This window comes from Phalacrocorax aristotelis, chromosome 1 (genome assembly GCF_949628215.1).
Source record: "Phalacrocorax aristotelis chromosome 1, bGulAri2.1, whole genome shotgun sequence".
In the NCBI taxonomy this organism is placed as follows: Eukaryota; Metazoa; Chordata; class Aves; order Suliformes; family Phalacrocoracidae; genus Phalacrocorax; species Phalacrocorax aristotelis.
Window position 1 is genome coordinate 164,215,229 of NC_134276.1, and position 20,008 is coordinate 164,235,236.

The 20,008-nt window shown below is 38.5% G+C and overlaps 1 protein-coding gene across 14 annotated transcripts in view; it reads right to left on the reverse strand.

Moving 5' to 3' along the window:
• The window catches only part of ATF7IP (activating transcription factor 7 interacting protein), a 108,296-nt gene that overhangs the window by 81,201 nt on the left and 7,087 nt on the right, over positions 1-20,008 (reverse strand). For 2 of the 14 annotated variants that reach the window (XM_075079017.1, XM_075078947.1), the window contains exon 1: positions 9,668-10,065. The exons of 8 other annotated variants lie outside the window; for them this stretch is intronic. The gene's annotated coding sequence lies outside the window, so the exon portion shown is untranslated. Of the gene's footprint in view, positions 1-9,211; positions 9,320-9,667; positions 10,066-17,363; positions 17,535-20,008 lie in introns of those variants that run through there. 4 more of the 14 variants (XM_075078922.1, XM_075078957.1, XM_075078912.1 and 1 more) reach the window with 4 other exon arrangements.

A 20,008-nucleotide genomic window follows, 5' to 3' on the forward strand; every position in this document is an offset into this window, starting at 1 on the left:
ATATGGAGATGAGTGTTTTTCTGTCAACTCTACTGCTAAAAGTCAGGAATTGTGACAAAGTCACCTAGAAGAATCTTGCCTCTTGCATTTTCTTTGGAAAAAAGCTTCAGTTAGTCAGCAGGTACAAGTGAAAGACTCAGTAACACATGTAAGTAAATACAAAAGCAAATAAATTTATTTTGAAAAAAAACCCACAGCTTTTATCTCGTTTATGCTTTTTAAGAAGACAATACAATTCAAGTTCACAATGGATATGGAACATACTTACGAATCTTTAAATCTACGCTTCACATAAAATCATTGCTTTTCAAGTAAAATAAAGAACGAAAGATTTCTAATACATCTGAAAACAGTATTATGCAATTTTGGAACAAAACCACCCAAAATGCTTTTCTTGTAAGATTACATGGTATTTAATGGAAGAGGTATGGTTAGATGACTCTCAGATTACCAATTCCAATGATCTGGTATGATTTTCTGAGAAGCTTAACATTGGTTCTGAATATCCTGGGTTTAATTCTTGATCTTAGGGTTATTATAACACTGTGCAGGTCATATTTCACAATGTAAGGCACTTTCCTATTTTTTAAGAATATTATTCAGATATTGAATTCATTTAAGGGTGGAAATTCTCATCAATAATTGCACTGCTTCTAAGAAAATCCCACAAGTTACAAGTTCGTTCCAAATGCCACTGTTTGTTCAGTCTTTTTTCACAAGGATATTGAAATAAACATGACCAAACCCCCCAAATAACCAGAGCAAATATACCTATTTCAGTGTTTCAACATTTTTGCTGAGGATTAGAATGCTTCTATGAAAACAGTTTCTAGGAAATATCATCACCAAAAATTTTAGACAGTGCTTCTAGAATCCATTCCCTACATCAAATCATTCAAATTTATGCGAGCACAGAACAGAGACAGTAGTATATTTTGACGGAGAAAACCAGAACTACTTGTGCTCCATTATCTGAACACATGCATCTCAGTTTAAGCAAAGTACAACGTCATGTTTTACCTGAAGACTTCTGAAGCGCTCAGACCTTCCAACTTTAAGGACAACAGGATGCAGAGACAGAGATTATAGTAAGCTGTGGTAAATGTAAAAGTTCAGGGAACTTAGGAACACAGAGTATGAGACCTAGCAGCCTAAGCACAGGCAGCTAGTGCTGGTTTTGATGCTCTGGAATCTGCATGAAGCTAGCAGACATAACACAAGACCTAGAGGAGACCAGTGCCCTTCTGGAATCACAGCTGAGAACAGAAGTCATACCCTAGAGCATCTAAAACGCCTCTACATGACTATGCTTGTGAAATGAATCCTACCCCTGAGAACTAACCAATGCTAAATTCCAGAAGCATAGGAAGCTCACAGCAAATGCCTCCTTTCTGCCTCCAAGCTACCAACAAATGCTTTGGCTGCTGTAGGGAAAAACAAAACAAACAAAAAAATCTGTTGGGGACTACCTAAGCTACATAATAAAACTAATACTTTGTGGTATACTCTTAAGGGACCCAAACCCCCCAAAACGCTTAATACATCAAAAGCAAAGTCCAATTCAAAATTATCCTTGTGCTTCACCAAAGGGAAAAGATTACATGGACTGTACTAGCTTGGTAACAGTTACAAATTAATGAAAATTTTGTATTGTACATAAAGAAAGGCTTATTTAACCTCTAAAAAGGACTGGAGTGAAGAGCTCTTCAGCAAATCAGTATAATTTCCACATTTTGACTCAAATAAGAAGACTGGCCCAATTTTGCAGGGAAACAGCTAATCACAAATATGGATACTCATATGCAAAGTTCATATTATGTGAATGAGAAACACCATCATTATGGTTTTGTTCCATCTAATTTCTACAATGATAGCACAGAGGAGCTTAGAAAAAGACTTTGCATTGAAGTCTTGAAGACATAAAGGTCCCCTACCTTTCCAAAACAGAATTAAAGGATTAAAAAAATCAAATCACTTCACCTCTTGACTGACCTTGAGAAACGACTCATCTGGAATACTGTACTTCCAACTATGTATTTCCGATTATGTAACACTTAACCTCATGATTGATCTCCTAAACAAGTAAGTGATTTGATACACAGTAACGAAGGTGATTCATGAAATAAAACACCTGCTTGATAGGTAGCAGAAAACAAGCTGCTTCTTTTCATCTTTTGTAAAATACATGACAATCTGCTTGTGAATCTTAAATAGGAAGACTGAAATTCAGCTACATGTTACCCTCAACTTGAAAATGTTTTATATCAAAACCATCTCTATTCCTTGGAACTTAAACTGTATTGCAAATCAGGAAGCAATTCTTTGAGCAAGCTATAAAGCTTAGAAAGTATCTGCTTAGTTTGGCATCCACAGAAACCTTCTCGCTCCCACAACTGGTGCTCAGATGCAAAAATTCTGTGAAATCTCTTGACGTTATATGCACACCACAATACATTTGCATGTAAGTGTTTGACTAGTCATATCACACAGCATAATACAAAAGAGGCCTGGGAAGTAGATGCTGCCATTTTCCATTTTATGCATTTGGTCTTTCACATTAGAGATACCTTATAATTTTAGGATTACATCTGGTTGTTGTGTTTTTTTGGTAGACCTAGTACACTTATGCTAAAGTTTCGAAGCGGTAGGCTCCACATCTTAACATACTAGTGCGGTGGGTTCGGGTTCACAGCACTGGCTCAGGTTCACTGTGCTCACTGACTTCAGTACCTGTGCAGAGACTTTGTCTGGACCAGCCTTCTTGACAATCAAGACAGTGGTGTTGGACACCCAAATGGTTTCTTCTCAAACAATTGTAAACTAACTTTTGTTACTCAGAACCAAATGAAGCTCAAGTTTAAGCACAGGTACTAATGTATTTTTCTTTAAATAGTCAACAAATCTTGAGCATTTCCATCTTGTTTTCAAAGCGCACAATGCCCAAAGTAGAGGCTGCTGCTAACAGTACGATGGCCTTCCCAAATGATGCAGAAGCTACAGCAGTATCACAGCAACCCTTCAATATGTGAAGAAAAAGATCCTATTGACAATTTTCAAACTATACATATGCTGCATTTGAACAGAATAGTCCATTACCACAGCTGGTTAGGAAGAAAAGTGTCTTTTCCATTTACCATAAGTAGAGTACTGATCGCCAAAGTGCTTCCATCTTCCTCTAGGGAAAGTCAGCAGCAAAGAGGGACTAATAAGTCAGGGAATACATGCCATTTTAACAGAGTTGAGATTTAAAAACAAATAATAATATTGTGCTTGGAGACTAAAAACTGGTCAGATTTTGCATACAAGCAAACAACACTGTAGCTATTAAGGGATAAATAGCGTTAGCTTTTCCCAGCTCAAGTATAAGCCAGTCTTATCAGGTTTGCATTCATTAAAGTGCTTTCATTATTCTGTGGGCTGTTGTTCCAACATCCTTGTTAAATGAATGCTAGTTCTTTGTTAGAAATAATCACTTCTCTTTATAAGATGGAGGCAAAGCCTTCCCCCTAGAGGACGCTTACCTCCCATACTAAGTTCGAAATAATCATGGTATGTCGAAACCAACTGATAGCCTGCATCCATCTAGTTGAAATGGCACTAAAGTTTAGTTTTAACATTTTAACTTTGATAGGTGCTGTGATAGCTGGATTTTCTGTGCCAAATGAACACTCTTGGACTTGGTTTTGCAATGCCTCTCCTCCATTATCGAGTTGGCTGATAATTTCCTTGCCTGGAGAATGCAAGTTATTTACAAAGTTTGCTTTATACTGTCAGCAATGCTTCCTGGAACATACATGCAGCTCTTGTGCTGGCATGCATGATACTTGATTTATCCTAGCCAATAACAGAAAGCAAATGCAATTCTACAGCTTTCTCACTTTGAGAGCTAGCTCATGAGACATTAGTTTCATTCTCCCTGCTGCTGTCAAACATGTTGTAGAATTCACTTTCTAGCTCAAATGGAATCCAGTGCATAGCATTAGTAGCAAGGCTTACTAAAGCCTTAGGCTGCAAGCTGTGAACTTTCACCTGGATATGCTGACCATATACTGAATTTTCTCTTAGCTACATGACAGAAGGCCCTGAAACTAGTGCAAACCAGAAAGGTATGGTAGCCACAACCATCAGCAGAAGCTGCATCCGCAAAGAAAAAGGAATGTCGCACCTGGAGACAGAGAAAGAATCCAATAAAGAACACTAAGACTGCAGACTCAGATATGGCTACTGGACCAAACCATCACCTGAGGGGAGAAGAACTTAAGCTCTAAGGGTATAATAGCCCACAGATTTCTTTGATTGAGGTCCCTCCCCAGAGGCACATAGCTTGAGCTGTGTTTTACTGCTGTACCACTCAGTAAATTAATCTGGCACACGTAGTGTTAGAGACTGCTTCAGGGAAACTGGGGGTTAAGCCTGAGGGGGGAGAAAGTGCCCAAGTGTGTATGTGTGAGTGAGGAGTTGAAGAGGGGCACCTGTCGGCTCAGTGGAGGTACCTGCTGTGAAGATACTCCGGTGCTAACAGTCAAAGTCTTGGGTGGTGTGTGTGCGACTCCCTGAATGGTGTTTGAATGCTCAGGCAGCGGCTTCTCCTTTAACACAGGTAATAGATGCCATTAGGAAAGTCAGCACAAAATCCTGGGCTACAGCATGCTCAGCATTCTCTTTCCACCACATCTTGTGATAGCAAATCCAGGTGTGACCCCTTCCAAACCCCATATTGGATGCATCTGCATGCACTGGAAGTTGCTGATGCTCCACCTCAAAGCTGGAAAACTTCATCAATATAACCGTTTTCAGTGAAGGTAATATATTCATTGTTTGCAGCATAGATTAGCTGATCTTTCCTACGTAGAGTTCAGATCTATTCAGAAGAGCTAAACAAGGCTTCACCATTCCCTCTGTGAGGTTGCTGATGGAGAACACAAGGGACCTCTTCTCCTCCCACGCCAACACACATATGCAGCATGCAGGCCTACACCGCAAACGATAGCTATATGCTTGTGACTGATGTTTATGTCATCTAAGTTCTAAAACCAGGCAGTATAAAAGTCACACTGTTCACATCTTTAAGTATTGTTCTCTTTGATTAAAAAAACCAAACAAAACCAAAGCAAGCAGATTTAACTGCAAAAGGAGAACATCACATAAAATGAGATTTTTTGGGCAGGTCTGACCACAAATTAAGAAAAAAGTCCCACAACAAAAGAGAAATAACATTGTAAATATAAAGAAGATAAGGTCGCTGACTACACACCACTAGGATGACTGAATATTACTAGGTATTTTACTTCTCTTGACCATAAAGGTTTTCATTCAACAGTTAAAAGTTTTGCTGCATGGAGATTAAGAACACCCAGTGTGCTTTCAGAAGGGAGGGGGCAGGGGGAAACAACGAAAGTATCCAGAATCACTGCAACATGTCTGGTGAAAAATACCACACTGCTAGAATTAAGGAAGACATTGTATAGCATGACAACAAAAGGAACCTTTTCTAGTCTCATCAGGCCATTAAATGGCCTTAGCCATCATTTGCTGAAACCAGAAAGGCACTAGGCTAATACAAAGCTGGCTAACTTTCTTGACCTCATCATCTATAAATATGTTATCTGGCTAAGAGCCACCAGATGAGACAGTCCAGTAATTACTCTTGGGCAGAAGACCTGGACAACTTTTGTGGGGTCTCACCAAATCAGTATAAGGCTGGGCATGGTTTGGCTAAATACAGAACCAGCTCTGAGTCAGACTAGTGATAAAGGTTGTAACAGTCCCTACTTGGTAACTGTATCCAATAACCAGAAATTTAGATTACATTGAACACAGCTGTTCCAAATCCATATGCCATCTAAGTGCCATAGGTTGGCCATTCTTTTAAGCCTGTCTTCAATCAAGATTACATTTCTTTCCAGAAGGAGACAAAACAAAGAAAAAAATGTCACTGCTTCCTTTATTCACAGGATAATTAAAAACCAAAAAAAGTGCACCATTTTTAAATACTAGGTAGTCTGCCTCCAGCTTCCTATTACCTTTTTCCCCACTCTGTATTGGAGTGCCTATTTTAGTAGACTTTTTTGCTTTCTGAAGGAACACATCCAATGGAATTACTGCATTATACTAATTCTTTCTTTTAAAACTCTAAACTGGGCTACATAAGCAAAATCATAGCCTGCAGATCAAAGGAAATTATTATTCCACTCTGCTTGTCACCTGTGAAACTACATCTGAAGTATGGTACATCCACTTTTGGGATCAGGGATGCAAACCAGATATTGCTAAGCATGTCCAGTGGAGGACCACCAAGATGGTTGAAAGCTGGAGGATATAACAGATGAGGTGAGACTACTGAGCTGAATTTGTGTAGTATGAAGAATAGGTAGCTAAGTGCTAAGAACTAATTGCTCTCTTCAACAACCTTACCGGTGTTCATAAAGACAAACCTAGGGTATTTTCAGAGATACACAGCACACTGACAAGAGGAAACAGATACAGCCTACAGCAAGAGAAATTCCAGATAGATACAGAGAACAGTTCTTCACAAGGGTGATCAAACACTGAAACAGCTTATCCAAAGCGGTTATGGAATCTTCACCCTTGCCAATTTTCAGACCCCACGCTGACAAACCCTGGAGCAACCTGGTCCAATTTTGAAGTTACTCTCCTTTGAAGATATCAGACTAGATGACCTCCAGAGGTCCCTTCCAACCTAAATTATCAGTTTAGCTTTTAAATTATTTTACTGGTTTTGTGGTTTTGTGCCTTTTCCCAGGACCCTTCCTAATTCTTCAATGTTGTAAAAAAAAAAAAAAACAACTGGTGGGCAACAGGGCTTTAACCTGTATTGATTGCAGAATTCACATCTTCAGTATAACCAAGGCAGATTAAAGTGTATGACTGCGCTCTTTCTCTGTATTCAACAGAGTTTCAGACCCTCTACTTCCATTTGTGACTTCAGCTCAATTTTTTTGTCTCTGTGATCCCTACTTAATGCCAGGGTAGGGTTTCCTGTTAAACAGGTATGTTCTGTAATGGATGGTTTCTAAATATACAACTTCAGATTTTGCTGTGCAACAGTAGACTGTTCAAGAGGGTCCCACTATGCAAATGACCCAGATGAATCTAAGAGTCAATCTTTCTATCTTCTACAAGTTAACAAAAATTAACTGCTTTACAATACTAATCATAATGAAACTTTACTTGCAACAAGTAAACCCCCGCTCCCCTTCAAAAACTTTAAAAAGCTTTTAAATCAAGTTGATGTTTTATTGATATAGATTTGGGGTGGGAAGGGAGTTGTTTGTTATTTAAGAAAAAAGACTCTATCAAGGCATAACTGCATAATACATACTGGGTATTTACACCAAGGCACTTTATTATAAAACAAATTACAGAAAGTTTTATTTCCATTATACCACCTCAGTGTTAATTCTAATAATATCCTTTCATGTTTTCCAAATCCCTCAGTTGTCCCTCTGTTATTTTTCACCAGGATTGATGTGAGGCTAAATAGTTATTTAGGTCATCCTGCTTGACCTTTTTAAATACGGACTCTTCAAGGTCTTCTGGAATTTCCCTTGTATTTTAAGTTATTGGGAGGGGCACCTCAGAAAAGAAATATTCTCTGCCAATTCTTTTAGAACTTCTGGGTACAGATTACAAAGACCTGCTTGTAGCCTTTGTTAAGAAATGGCTATCATGGACTCTTTAGTATCTTCCTTGCAGCTTCTAGATTTTAAGTACCTAAGTCACCTGAGATGATATAATGTAATCTCACTTCTACCTAAAAAATCCAAAAATAGTTATTGTAATCGTCAACATTTTGTCTTTCACTATGAATCATATTACCGTTGTCGCCTACATCACAGTCAGAACTTCTCAATTTTTGAAAATCTCATGGTTGTTATCCTTTACTTTACTAGTCAAGGTTCTTTCTCAGGAACACTTTATTTCTTTTAATCAGTTTTCTACATTTTTCATGCCCCACTCAATGCTATTTCTCCTCTACCACCCTCATGCTTAGACTTTACAGAAAAGGAGGGAGGGACCCTTAATTACTTCCTTCATATTGCAATGAAAGCAAGACTGATTTTAACAGAATTTGCCCTTTATGGACAACCTTTATAGTGGTTAACTGCAATTTCTAATACAATTTATTTGCAGAAATCTACCATATACTTATTAACATACTTTCTCACCTGCACACACAGCCCAACACACCATTCCTGTACTTTTTTCAGTCTGGACATGCACATAGCCAGACTTCTAAATATCAAGCAAAATTTTGTCCCATATTAAATCTTAAGTTATCACTAAAAAAAAGTTACCAAAGGTTGCAAAGTAAATGAGATACATATAAAAGATGACTCATTTGGCCCGAGTCAATGGCATCCAGCATTTTACTCTGCCATATCAATGCAGAAGTATCTCTTTCTCTATTATCACCGAATACCCCCCCTCCAATATCAACCAGTTATAGTTCTCTTTCCTAGCATATTTACATCTTCTCTATTGGCCTTAATACACAGTCCATTTCAGAATGGCTCCAATACTTTTAGTCCCTATCACTGCCATTTTAAGCTCAATAATCTACCTGCCTACTTTGCCCTCTGCCTTTTTATTCTCTTTAATTAATCTCATTTTCCTTCAACTGGACCAGGCCCATCTACTGCAAGTTCCACATCACTATCTTGAGCTGCTGTCCACCTTTAAGTGACCATGTTTTCCTTTGCCTCTTCAGGAATCTCCAGTTATCTCTTTCTTCTAGGTAAGAGACTTCCCAGATCCAGTCATTTTCTTTTACCATCTCCCCTTTCCAGTCTCCCACCCTGTCACAACTTTGACTTGTAAAATAGAAACAACGTAAATACATTTGTGCAGAACTACTTCATCTGCCCCATGCAGTTATTTCATGCACTACATGCATAACCACATTATAGTATATTATGTAGTTAGCAATACTGTAATTTTGTTAAAATTTCCTGCTCTATGGCAAGCTTATTGTCTTCTGAGGGGGAAGATCTGATACATGTCATATTTGATTCCATCTCCCTATTTACAGATACACCTTTTTAAAATTTACATAAATGCACTTTGGAATGTGCATTCATACTAAATGATACATGGACAACAGTTCAGTGTCCAATACTTAACAGCTTTGCCATCTCAAAAAGAAAATAATTCAAACCACAACGAGGATAATGAAGTTTCTTCATAATACCGTGAAGCCAAAAACCACCACTGGTGGATTCAATCTTCTTAATTCTGCACCCTTTTCAGGGGTAAGCTCACAGTATTGCTAAGCTTTCATGTGCATCAACTGGTGTCACTATAGAGACAAAAATAACACAGTAGCAAAACAGTAGAGGTTTGAACCAAAGAAAACCAGTAACATTAACAGCAGAAACTGCATACTCAAATTTCCAATATTTTTTAAAGCCTTCAGTTTTACTTAAGTCAACATTATACAAGAATTGCTAGTTAACACTCCCCATAACAACAGTAACCCCAAAATAATTACAGCAAGACAAACAACTTCCAGGCTTCCCAGAAAACACCTCTTATATTCCAGTTTAATTCCTGGCATTATGCCAAAGTGGGGGATGGGCACTTAAGTGGAAAAATAACTTCAAAGGCCTCTAAAACATTAATGCAGAAAACAAGTTGCTTCTCTTACCTGGCGAGAAGGTGGCACGTGCAAATTGAGCTTCCTCTTCCGAGTAAGCCACTGACATGTAGCTCATTTGCATAAGTATCACGAGCTACAAGTAGACTTCCAGGTCGGCCATCTTGACACTAAGATCTTGTTTTGTTTACATAGCAGCATGAGTACTATTTTTTAGCCAGCCTGAGCTATGCTGTTGTACCTCTCAGCTAGTAGCCTACATCTGCTTGTTAAAGCCTGCTGGAACTCCCACTTCTCCACACAAGTGACTGAACGTGTCAGGAGAGCCCCTGCAGCTCACTGAGCGTGCCACAGCCTCCAAGGGAACGTTGCAACAGCAAGTGCCTCCACTCGGACTCTTTGTACTGCCTTCTGTGCTGCCAACTATTAGCACTGCAGCAGCTATGTGCAGTGAAGTACCTCCCACATACCACACAGTAGTACCAACAAGCAGAAATTTATTACAGCACGGGCAAGACAGCACACTAAAAAAGGGAAGAAAGCTGAAATTTCCTCAGTATTTTCACTTACTAGCAATCTAATTACACCTAGGTTGCTTTGTACATCTTTCCCCATACGTCAGTGCAGCTCTTTCTGTCCAGAAACCAGAGTGCTCCTGCAATCCGTGCCCAGAAGTAGTCCATGACACATGTTAGCTGCTGCCAACGCAGAGCCAGACTGCAGTTACAGCTAGCTGGCGCCAGTAAAAATTTACATAAAGGGGGCCTCATTTCCAGACTAAATTGCAGCAGGATATTGCTGAGCAAAGCCTCCCCACGCCCCGTGAGATTACTACGGGTTCTAGAATGTATCCTCTAGTTATTTGCTTACTAATAATCCAGATCCATGTCAAAAGTCAAGTGCTGCTCTTACTGTTTGTATCAATAAAAATTGACAATAGTCTCCGCAAAAGAAATTCCACTTTGAATCCTGTTCCTAGTAGGATGGTACACACTGCGCTGTGAGCGCCCTGTGGTAACTGAAATAACACTGAAAAAATGGATATTCTCAATGGCCAGCAACCAGCTTTTCTCTAAACTCCTATTTCCAATATTTTGCAGCCTACCAATAACAAATTTAAGTATCAGATCCAAGTAGGACAGATACATTTTTAACCTAACGCTGACAGGTAACATGTCTGGCTATTTAATTTGCTCTTTCCACTTCACATTTAGTTTTCCTTCACTAGGCAGACGAGGAAAAAAAATCCCCTATCTGGAGCTGTGGACTTTATCTTTTCAAGTACCTAATAGGTACAGTGACAGCTGGAGGCAGAAGCTTGGATTTCAGCCTCACTGATTTCAAATAGTTAATTTATTAATTCTTACCTTTTTATTAATATAACTGGACTTTGGAAGGAAATTAATTACCTTTTACAAATGCTTATTCTAAAAATCACTGTATTTTTTTGAGGGGGGGGAAGAAGCCAGGCTTTGCTTACTATTAAATGTGCATATAAAAAGGTTGAATCATTCACTAATACCTTTCCCCCCATTTGCTTCCTTAGATAAAACTCAAAGCATGAAACAAGTCAATGAGAATAAATACACTAGTTAGTATACTAATTATAAACATGAATTTTTGAAACCCTAACTAAAATAAAGTTAAACCCACATTAATGTTTGGCTATATACACATCTAGAAACACTGCTGTAGCTGCAGCCTGGCACCATTTAGCGGAAAAGGAAAGTGATGGAGACACCATTGATTCCAGCAGGGCAACGGCAGAGCGCCTCAGGACCAGAAGAGCGTGCTTTTCACCACCGGCCTCTTCTAGTTCCCTGCATTGTTCCTCTTTAGAATGCCTACAGCATCAAGGCTATATATAGTCAAATTACTTTATACCTCCCCTTTTCCACTGTAAGTGTAATTTGCTGTTAGGCTGGTTCTAGGTTATTTGAGCATAACACAATTTGCTCATCTGTAATGTAAAAAAGATACCGATTTTGTGTCTGAAAGTATTTAGTAATGCAAATTACTCTTCATTGGTTATTACAATTCATCCTCAGCTGTTGTATCCAAAAGCCTAAAGTGATGTATAAGGGAAAAATAATTATTTTTCCAGAATGACTGTCACATTAAAATGACAGCCATTAACTATACAAGTGATCTGGTACTGCTCTTCTACATCACGTGTATCTTTTGATTTATCTCACTTTCAGACAGATTTGTGTATGTTAGCACATTTAAGCACCATGCAGAATACATCTTTCAGTGATGCTGTTATTTGCAGAATGAATCATGAACAGCCTCTGAGCTTGAAAATAAAGGGCACCAATGCTGCTTTAAAAAAAGCAAACCAAAACAACCACTGTGTTTCCCATGTACAGCTGCTCCCCCCCCTCCCCCAGTTCCCCCCTCCCCCCAGCTTTACAGCCTTATGCACAAATACCAGAATAATAGTATGAATCTCAGAGTAAACCAGATACTGCAAAATAAGAGCCTTTGCTGGGAGCATTGTCTCTCCTCAGCTCCGGTCCGCTCAGGGAAGTCCAGGCCGGAGCTTGCCAGCAGCCCCAAGGGCGAGCTCTCCATCTGCTGTCTGGGGGAGGCACCACCCAGCTTCCAGAACCTTCTCACAGTCACCCGCACTCCCTTGGCTTTGCCGTCCTCTCTGCGCCTCCCTGCCTCTCGCACCACTAGCTATGACAGAACTTGCTTCCAATCGCAAAGCGTTTTTACGGAGAGGAGGAGCAATTGGGTCAGTAGTTAGAAACGCAGCAGCTCAGTTATACAGGGCACGGGGGACTGCCCCGGGCTCGAGGGGAGCTAAGGGCTTGGGGCGTCCCAGGGCAACTGCCCAACACCCACCTGTCACCTGTGGGGTGAGGCCCAGGGCTGGACGTCAGGGTGGAGGGTTTCTGTTTGTCTGGGTGGGGTTTAGTTTTTGGGGTTGTTTTTCTTTTTTCGGTGTGATTGGGGGCGGGGGGGGAGGGTGGGAGTAGGTTTGTTTGGGGTTTTTTTGTTGTTTTTTTAATGCAACAGTCTAATCTGGGAGAAGGAACACTAGCACACTCAATTATATCCTCCAGTGATTGCCACTACAGAAAAAGCCAAAATGTCTGCCTGCCTCTCCCACAATTAGTACACAGTCAGTGGAAACACCCGAGAACTTTTATGACTTTGACTTCTCAACACTGGTTAACGGGACTCTTCCTCCTAACATGTACACAATTTTCTAGTCTCCTGTCAGGAAATACCTTAAAGAGCAGATGTTACAGTCAGAAATCATAAGGCCAGTTGTGTTCAAAAGAACTACAATTAGCTGTATGGTTTCAGTTGGTACCTATCAAAGACAACATCCTCAAATTTTAAATGTCAGTTGATTCATCTCAGAATAGAAACATATAGAAAAGTCTGTCACAGAATGCCTAATTCAGACACAATTTTAGGTATGAAAGCATTTCATTGACAAAGTTTGTCAAAAAAAAAAAAAAGCATCATGAAATTTGTATCTAATAGTTTGATCTAAAGGAAAAAAACAACACAGTGCAGAAGAAAATTAAAGGCCCTGGACCTTCCATAGGCAACCCACATAGAGCCCAAAACAGCCCCTTCTCCCCCCACTTTGCCTCTTCTCCAAAGCATGAAACTGAACAAGTGATTCACATAGGAGTCAGCCAGGAGTTTGGTAGGTCCCAAGTGTTTCTCACATTCGTCTTTGAAAGGCACAGAAAATTAAGTTCATTTTTGTAGTAGAGAACTATCAAGCCATTATCTTAGCCAGCGTGGTTTATTTCAAAATATTTTACAGCAGAAGCCTATATCAAGAGAACGAGCAGGGAAGGCAGTAAAGGGAAGGGGGGCTGGGCTGACACAAGTTGTATCTACTTATCTGCTGTAGAAAAGGGGTGAATACGTGTCTAAAATGGGTAATTTCCAGGCAGTCTCTTGTTGCACTCCCTTTCTTTTATAAAAGGGAAAACACTCATTTTGACTCATTACGAACTTCAGAAAAAACACATTTTGCTCACGGACATTTACATGAAGAATTTTATCTTTTACTAGATAAACACTGAAAACCTGAAAGATTTTAACCTGCAAATCAAGATGCAGAAATAAAAGAATTTAACATTTGCCTTACTGATAATTCCTTTGAAGACACTACATGCTTGAGAAAAACAGTAACGTTTACAGCTAAAAATAAAGGTCCAATTTAACTGTTTAATAATAGTCATAATGTGATTAAGTATTTAAGACTCGAAACAGTTCTAAGTGCTTGCTAACCATTTAGTACCTAAAGAACCAGTCAGCTGTTTGAAAGTGATTAGCATGCATTAAACTGTATTGCGTTAATTCAGTAATCCATTCCAGTTTGTTTCAAATCCTGCCTGAAATTGTTTGCTCCCAAAATATCTACCAAAATAGAAGATGCAGCTGTGCAAATTGAGACCATTTTGAGTTTTAAGAGGCACATAAAAAATAATCAAGCCATGTTAGAACGGTTCCAGGCAAGTGCGATTTAGTAATGAAAAACTATCCAAATAGTTGGAGCGCAAATGAAAATAAAGTAGTCATTTTCTTACAATCAAATACACCATTTGCAAAGAAAAAGAAAAATCTGTACACTCCTTCAGAGTAAGCTATTGGGTGTTTCTCTTTGAAAGTCACTTGTATTTGAGACTGCTACCCAATTTATTTACTTCTGAAAGCCTATCCATCAAGTTTACCTATCACCAGTAGAAAGCTAATTGTTCTAGAATGCAGCAGGTCTCAGAAGTGGAGCAAATGCAGACACAAGCACTGAGCAGCATCTGACAATGCATCTCGCATTAAAAATGTATAGTGATCAGTTGAAATAGTTAATTCATTATACACAACTATTTCTAATTCAAATCATGGACATCTAATTTATATATTTAATAAAAGCTTTTTTTAAAAAAAAGCTGCCACTGACATGTCGTGTTCCCTTGTAGGTGAATTGGTGTGTTTAATCTTCTTTTTGACTACTAAAGAACAAAACTATCAACACCATGGGAAGGAACAGAGGGCAGATCACGCTGTCAGCTACCAGTACTACTGTACAGCAAGCATGACAGTGTACTTGGACTTCTGGAAACAGGGATGTGTTCCATATGGAACACAGTTTTCAAAACCTGTCCTACTTTATGCATTCCAACACCCACTTTAGGAAAGAAAAAAGAAAACCAACCAAAAAACCCAACCCAGACCACACCACCCACCCAGCTCACTACAAGAAAAGACTACAGCTCCCTGCTGGGCCAATCACTTTGTAAAGCACTTCCAAGAATGGTACTGTTTTCAAAACAGCCTGTTAAAGAGCAAAGTAAACCAAAGGGAAGGGAAGATACTGAGGCAAGAGCTTTCCACTGAACTCCGGCAATCTCTCTGTGCATTTTCTGTAAAATGGGGGTAAGCTTACTCAGCTTAGAGGAAAAAAACATACAGGCAACAAAAAAGGCATGAAAAGGACTGTATGAAAGACATGGTGTGAATGTACAATACTTTACTCAATACATGTGAAGAACCACTCCTTGCAATGAACGTCAAAAAAGTACTCTACTTTTCCTTTTTGTGTTCCCATTAAAGGGGGGTTAACAAAAAACCCCAAAACAACAAACCAATAGAAGTTGACAATTTTAATATGCCTACTGCTTTCTAACTTTTTCATCTGTTCCTTAAAAAAAAACAACAACAACAAAACCCCCACAGGATATGTATGGCAAAGTACGTTTTAGACATAAAATTTCATCCCCTTCAATGATTACAAAGTAGGAGTTTGGTGATCTTATTTTAAAAAATTGTTTCTGCTTGCTTTGAACAATATGATTTATTAACATCTGGAATTAATCAACAATAACTGACTAAAAGCCATACAAACACAAACCTCAATAATAATTTGTAAGACTGGTGTCAGGGTGACTTGACTCAAGAGTATCTTGCACAAAACGTGAAAGTTTATAGTTTGGGGGATGGGAAGAAGGAAATCTCACTACATTATTAATCTGCATTCATTAGATGAGGTGAAGGTATGGCAAAACTTCACATTTTATCAAGATAAATGCATTTCAGTAGAATTAAATGTCTGAAAACTCAGACAACAAAAGTGCTGTAATATTCTCACGATCTTAACTATGTTACCCAACCAAGAACAGCCACTCTGAACTAAAATTTACCTTAAATCAAATGCACTAAACAAAATTCCACCAGCAATAAAACAAGTAATAGAACTACCTACCTACCTGCATTTCATCATCACCTGTGACCATACATTCACGTTGTTATTCCTGTCAATGATCTTTTATCCTAAAGCAGGAAAATCCTATAACCAATCAACCTGGGCTTAAAATCCTGTATTTTATTGATTTATTTTTAATTCTTCATACCAAATACACATGGTAAACATGGAGAAACCACATCTCCTGAGAACCTGATGTGCACTATCTGCCCAGAATACATCATTTCTTTATAAACACTGTATTGTCGTTAATTATAGAAGAGAATTTATGGGAACACATATTTTAAAACTAATTTAACCACCAAGTACTTTGTTACAGAGCATGCTAAAAGCATCAAATTAACGTGCAGAAATACAAGGAAGGACTACACTTCTAGACATTTAGTAGTGACTTTCACATCTTGAGCACTAAGGTCAACTGCAGACAGGAAAACACTATGAGCTATATCCTGATGAGTTATTCACATCTGCGGCTGCTCCTGATACGTTTCTGGAGAACTTCAAGTAACTCCCTATTTAATTACTTTCAAATTAACTCATATTCAGTTTAAGATTCCAGAAAGACCTTAACTATGTATTTGAGACAGACACAAAACAACAAAAGGAAAGAGTCGTGAGGAAAATTGTCTTCTTTCTCCTCTTCTGTTCTCCCCTCCCTAATGGAAAAAAGGCTGAGCACTGCTCTTCTCCCAACTTCATGTCCCTGGACACTGACACCTATCAATTACCTTTTAATGAGTTTTGAGGATGACAGATAGCTAGGCCACCAACCAGTAACACACACACAGGAAAAGACTAGGCCGTGTGAAACCACTAGCACTTTGAACCTCAGGTTTCAATTAAGCTATACAAAAGAAATACCAGAATAATTTACCTCAAAACTTTCATTCTATCATTTGTCATAGTTCTGCAGAATTTATAATAATTTTGTTCTTGGATAGCAAATTACTGCTACCTGCAAAAGAGTTAACATTTACATAATCATTGCTATTCCAATGTATTTATGCAGGTTTTGTAGTTCTTACCTACCACTGGAAAAGTTATATGTTGAAAATAAGAGAATCAAACGTAAATCAAACCACTTGGTTACAAAAATTTAACAAAGGTTATAAAGAGTTTATTTTATGTTTTAGTTGAAGTATGAGCAAGCTTTTGAAAAAGGGCAGCATAAAGTGAGAGCTCTTCTGGCCTGGGTAGGAAGTAAGCCAGAATGAAATAATTTTATTAGCAAGACACATGGGTCTGACCTTTGACCTCTCCTGTCCCACCCAATCTACCCTGCAACTGAGAGGACAGAGGTCTATGAATTAATTCAGTGAGAGGGGAAGGAAAACAAAAAAACCACCCCATCAATACACACACACACACACACACAAAAATCACCAAAAAACACCCTCCTCTTGACAAAAGAGGACAGTATTTTTGAATATTTTATACACTTTAGAATTAGTTAATTTTACCTAAACAAAGTTTGAAATTGTTTCTCAACAAAGCAGAGCTGGTGCTTACCTCTAAGGTCTGGAGCATGTGATGGCAACAGCTCTGCTCATTTGCATACAGTCAAGCTAAACTGCTGCAATGAAGAGCACCTCGTCAGCCATTTTGAAACTGTTCTGTCTCAGCTGCACTGAAAATGTGATTAAGATGGCTGCAACGTGCACTCAAGACCAGCCACTCAGTGACAACTCAGCAGTGGATAAAACATTTATACAGCAAAGCACCTCCCTCTTTGCCACACTGCAACAAACTGCACAGGCAGAAAGGGGCCAGAGGAATGGTTTCTCTGACAGGCAGGAAATGGTTAATGCACAGCTGCAACATTGCAGCTACTCAGAGCACCACTAAAACTAAATAAACCAAAAACCACGGAGAGGCAGCCCTGCTAGGTCAGTGATCCAGGATTTGTATCAGGTACTTCGAATCCCTCCCGACTCCGGGCAGTTCAGAATCCACGTCACATATTAACAGCCACAGAGAGAGAGCCAGATCATGCATAGAACAGACAAACATTAGGGAATACTTTAAGAGCAGCCCCACTGCAGTCTTTAAAAAAAAAAAAGCTTAAGAAACTGATCTATACCTTTTTACACCACCTATTTTGAAATATTGTGTAATATTAGTTGCCCAATAAAACAGTTTTACTGGGGGGGGGGGGGGGAGGGGGGGTAGAGGAAGGGAAGGAAGTTCACTTTATAAATAAGGAAACTAGCAAAAAACCCAAGAACGCTCCAGAACTTCATCAGTGCCTGCAGAAATCAATTATCTAACTCTTTATAAAATGATGCAGTATGGTGTGTAAGTTTTTCAAAGAAGTGACCTATCCAGAACTCCTTGAGCAATTTTGCTGGCATCTTGTTGTAATGATACTGAGTAGTTTGTTCCTAAAGAACTGGTTTGGCAACCTAGAGGGGGGACAGAGGGGTTGTCAAACAAACACAGTTTTAATGCAAGCAGAATTTAAGATAATACAGGACTCTCTTTAGTATCTTCCCATTAACGCCAATCATCCACTCTTGTCAAGGCAACAGTGAAATCAGTTCTGGATGGATATCTGCCTGACTTCATAATGTATACCTCTTTTACAAAATCCAAATACAGCTATTTTGAAACAAAATAACTGCAAGCTCACGTGGGGTGATCGTGAAGGACGTTAATGTTGAATTATTCCTAACCTAACAAAAAATAGTCTGTGTGATCCAAAATTAGCCCAACATGGTAAGATGCCCCACAAAAAAGCAGAGGACATGCCCTCCATCTACTTCTTTTATGAAATTGTCTAAACTTATGTAACTCTGCATGTCTATTGCCAGCTGTAGCCGGTTATTTCAGGACTGAATAATCATGCTGGCAGTAGTTGTCTGATGCACTCATCAACACCACAGTACTGCAAACTTAAAAAATGTTGAAATACACCATCTGGCTAATCCAAGGGCAAAAAGTAAAAATACGATTTGCAACACAAGAAAAAGCACATGCCACATACATGTAAACAACCACATTGATATTATTGTCTTTGATAATGCAGTACAGATTCAGAGGACTCAGCTAAAATGTGCTTAAAATTCAAAATCCCCAACAGACGAGTCTCTCAAAAACAAATTTGTGAAGACTGGAGAACAATTTCATTAAAATTAGTTAAAAATTACGCACTATACTGAAGCTTTTCTTCACCAAAACCTATTACTAAACAAAAAAAAAAATCAAGTTTACAACAAATTCAAAAGAAACATTTTCTGTTAGCTAGTTATATCCACATGTTGCTTACTCTGAACTTCATACACAGAACAGCCCCAGTTTACAGGGACTTATAGTAACTTACAACACCTCAAAATTCAAATTTAGCATTTCATTTATAGGAAAAATATACATACACTTTGATTTCCACAGTAGCAATGTTTTAAATAGAAGACAATCCTATGTTTAGTGCAACTACAAAATTCCTACATCAAATGGTGAATTTTGACCTCCAGCCCTAGAAGTTCAAGAAAAACTGAGGGAGGTTCTAATCTGGAACCCAAGAGCTGCAGATGTACAATACTGCATTATCTAACATTCAGTCTTTGAGCTGGATATATGGAAATTCGATGACTTAAATAAGCTTGAAAAGGCATAACTACTTGGCAAAAAAAATTCAAAGAACACTTTCACTAAGCCAGAGAAAACACAACCCATGTCACGCTCCGGTTGCTGCAGTCAATCGTCTTTGTCAGTAAGCTTCATGAACATGCAGAGGTATTGATACGTTAATACAGACACCTAGTTGCAAAAAAAATAATCTAGCTGAATGTTAAGAAACCATACGCATTTACTCAAGAGTTCACTTCTATATACTTTGGTTAACATACATAGTTGTGTTAATAAGTTAAAAAATATAACCAAACTAATTTTAAAATAAAATCTGACTTTTAATTAAACACAAAATTAGGAGTGAAGTAATTCATCTGAGAATGCTTTGGTCTAGGAAATAGTAAAGTGAACCTACACTAATGTAGAAACCCTATATTAGCGTGGGACTACAATTTATTGCTGCTTATGATGACATCTAGACAGGTTCTCTAAAAACCAAAAATAAGTAAGAAAAATCGGTCATTTTAAAAGGATTCAGAATGGAATTTAAACTTAACCTCTTATGTTTAGATTTTTCTTAAATGCAT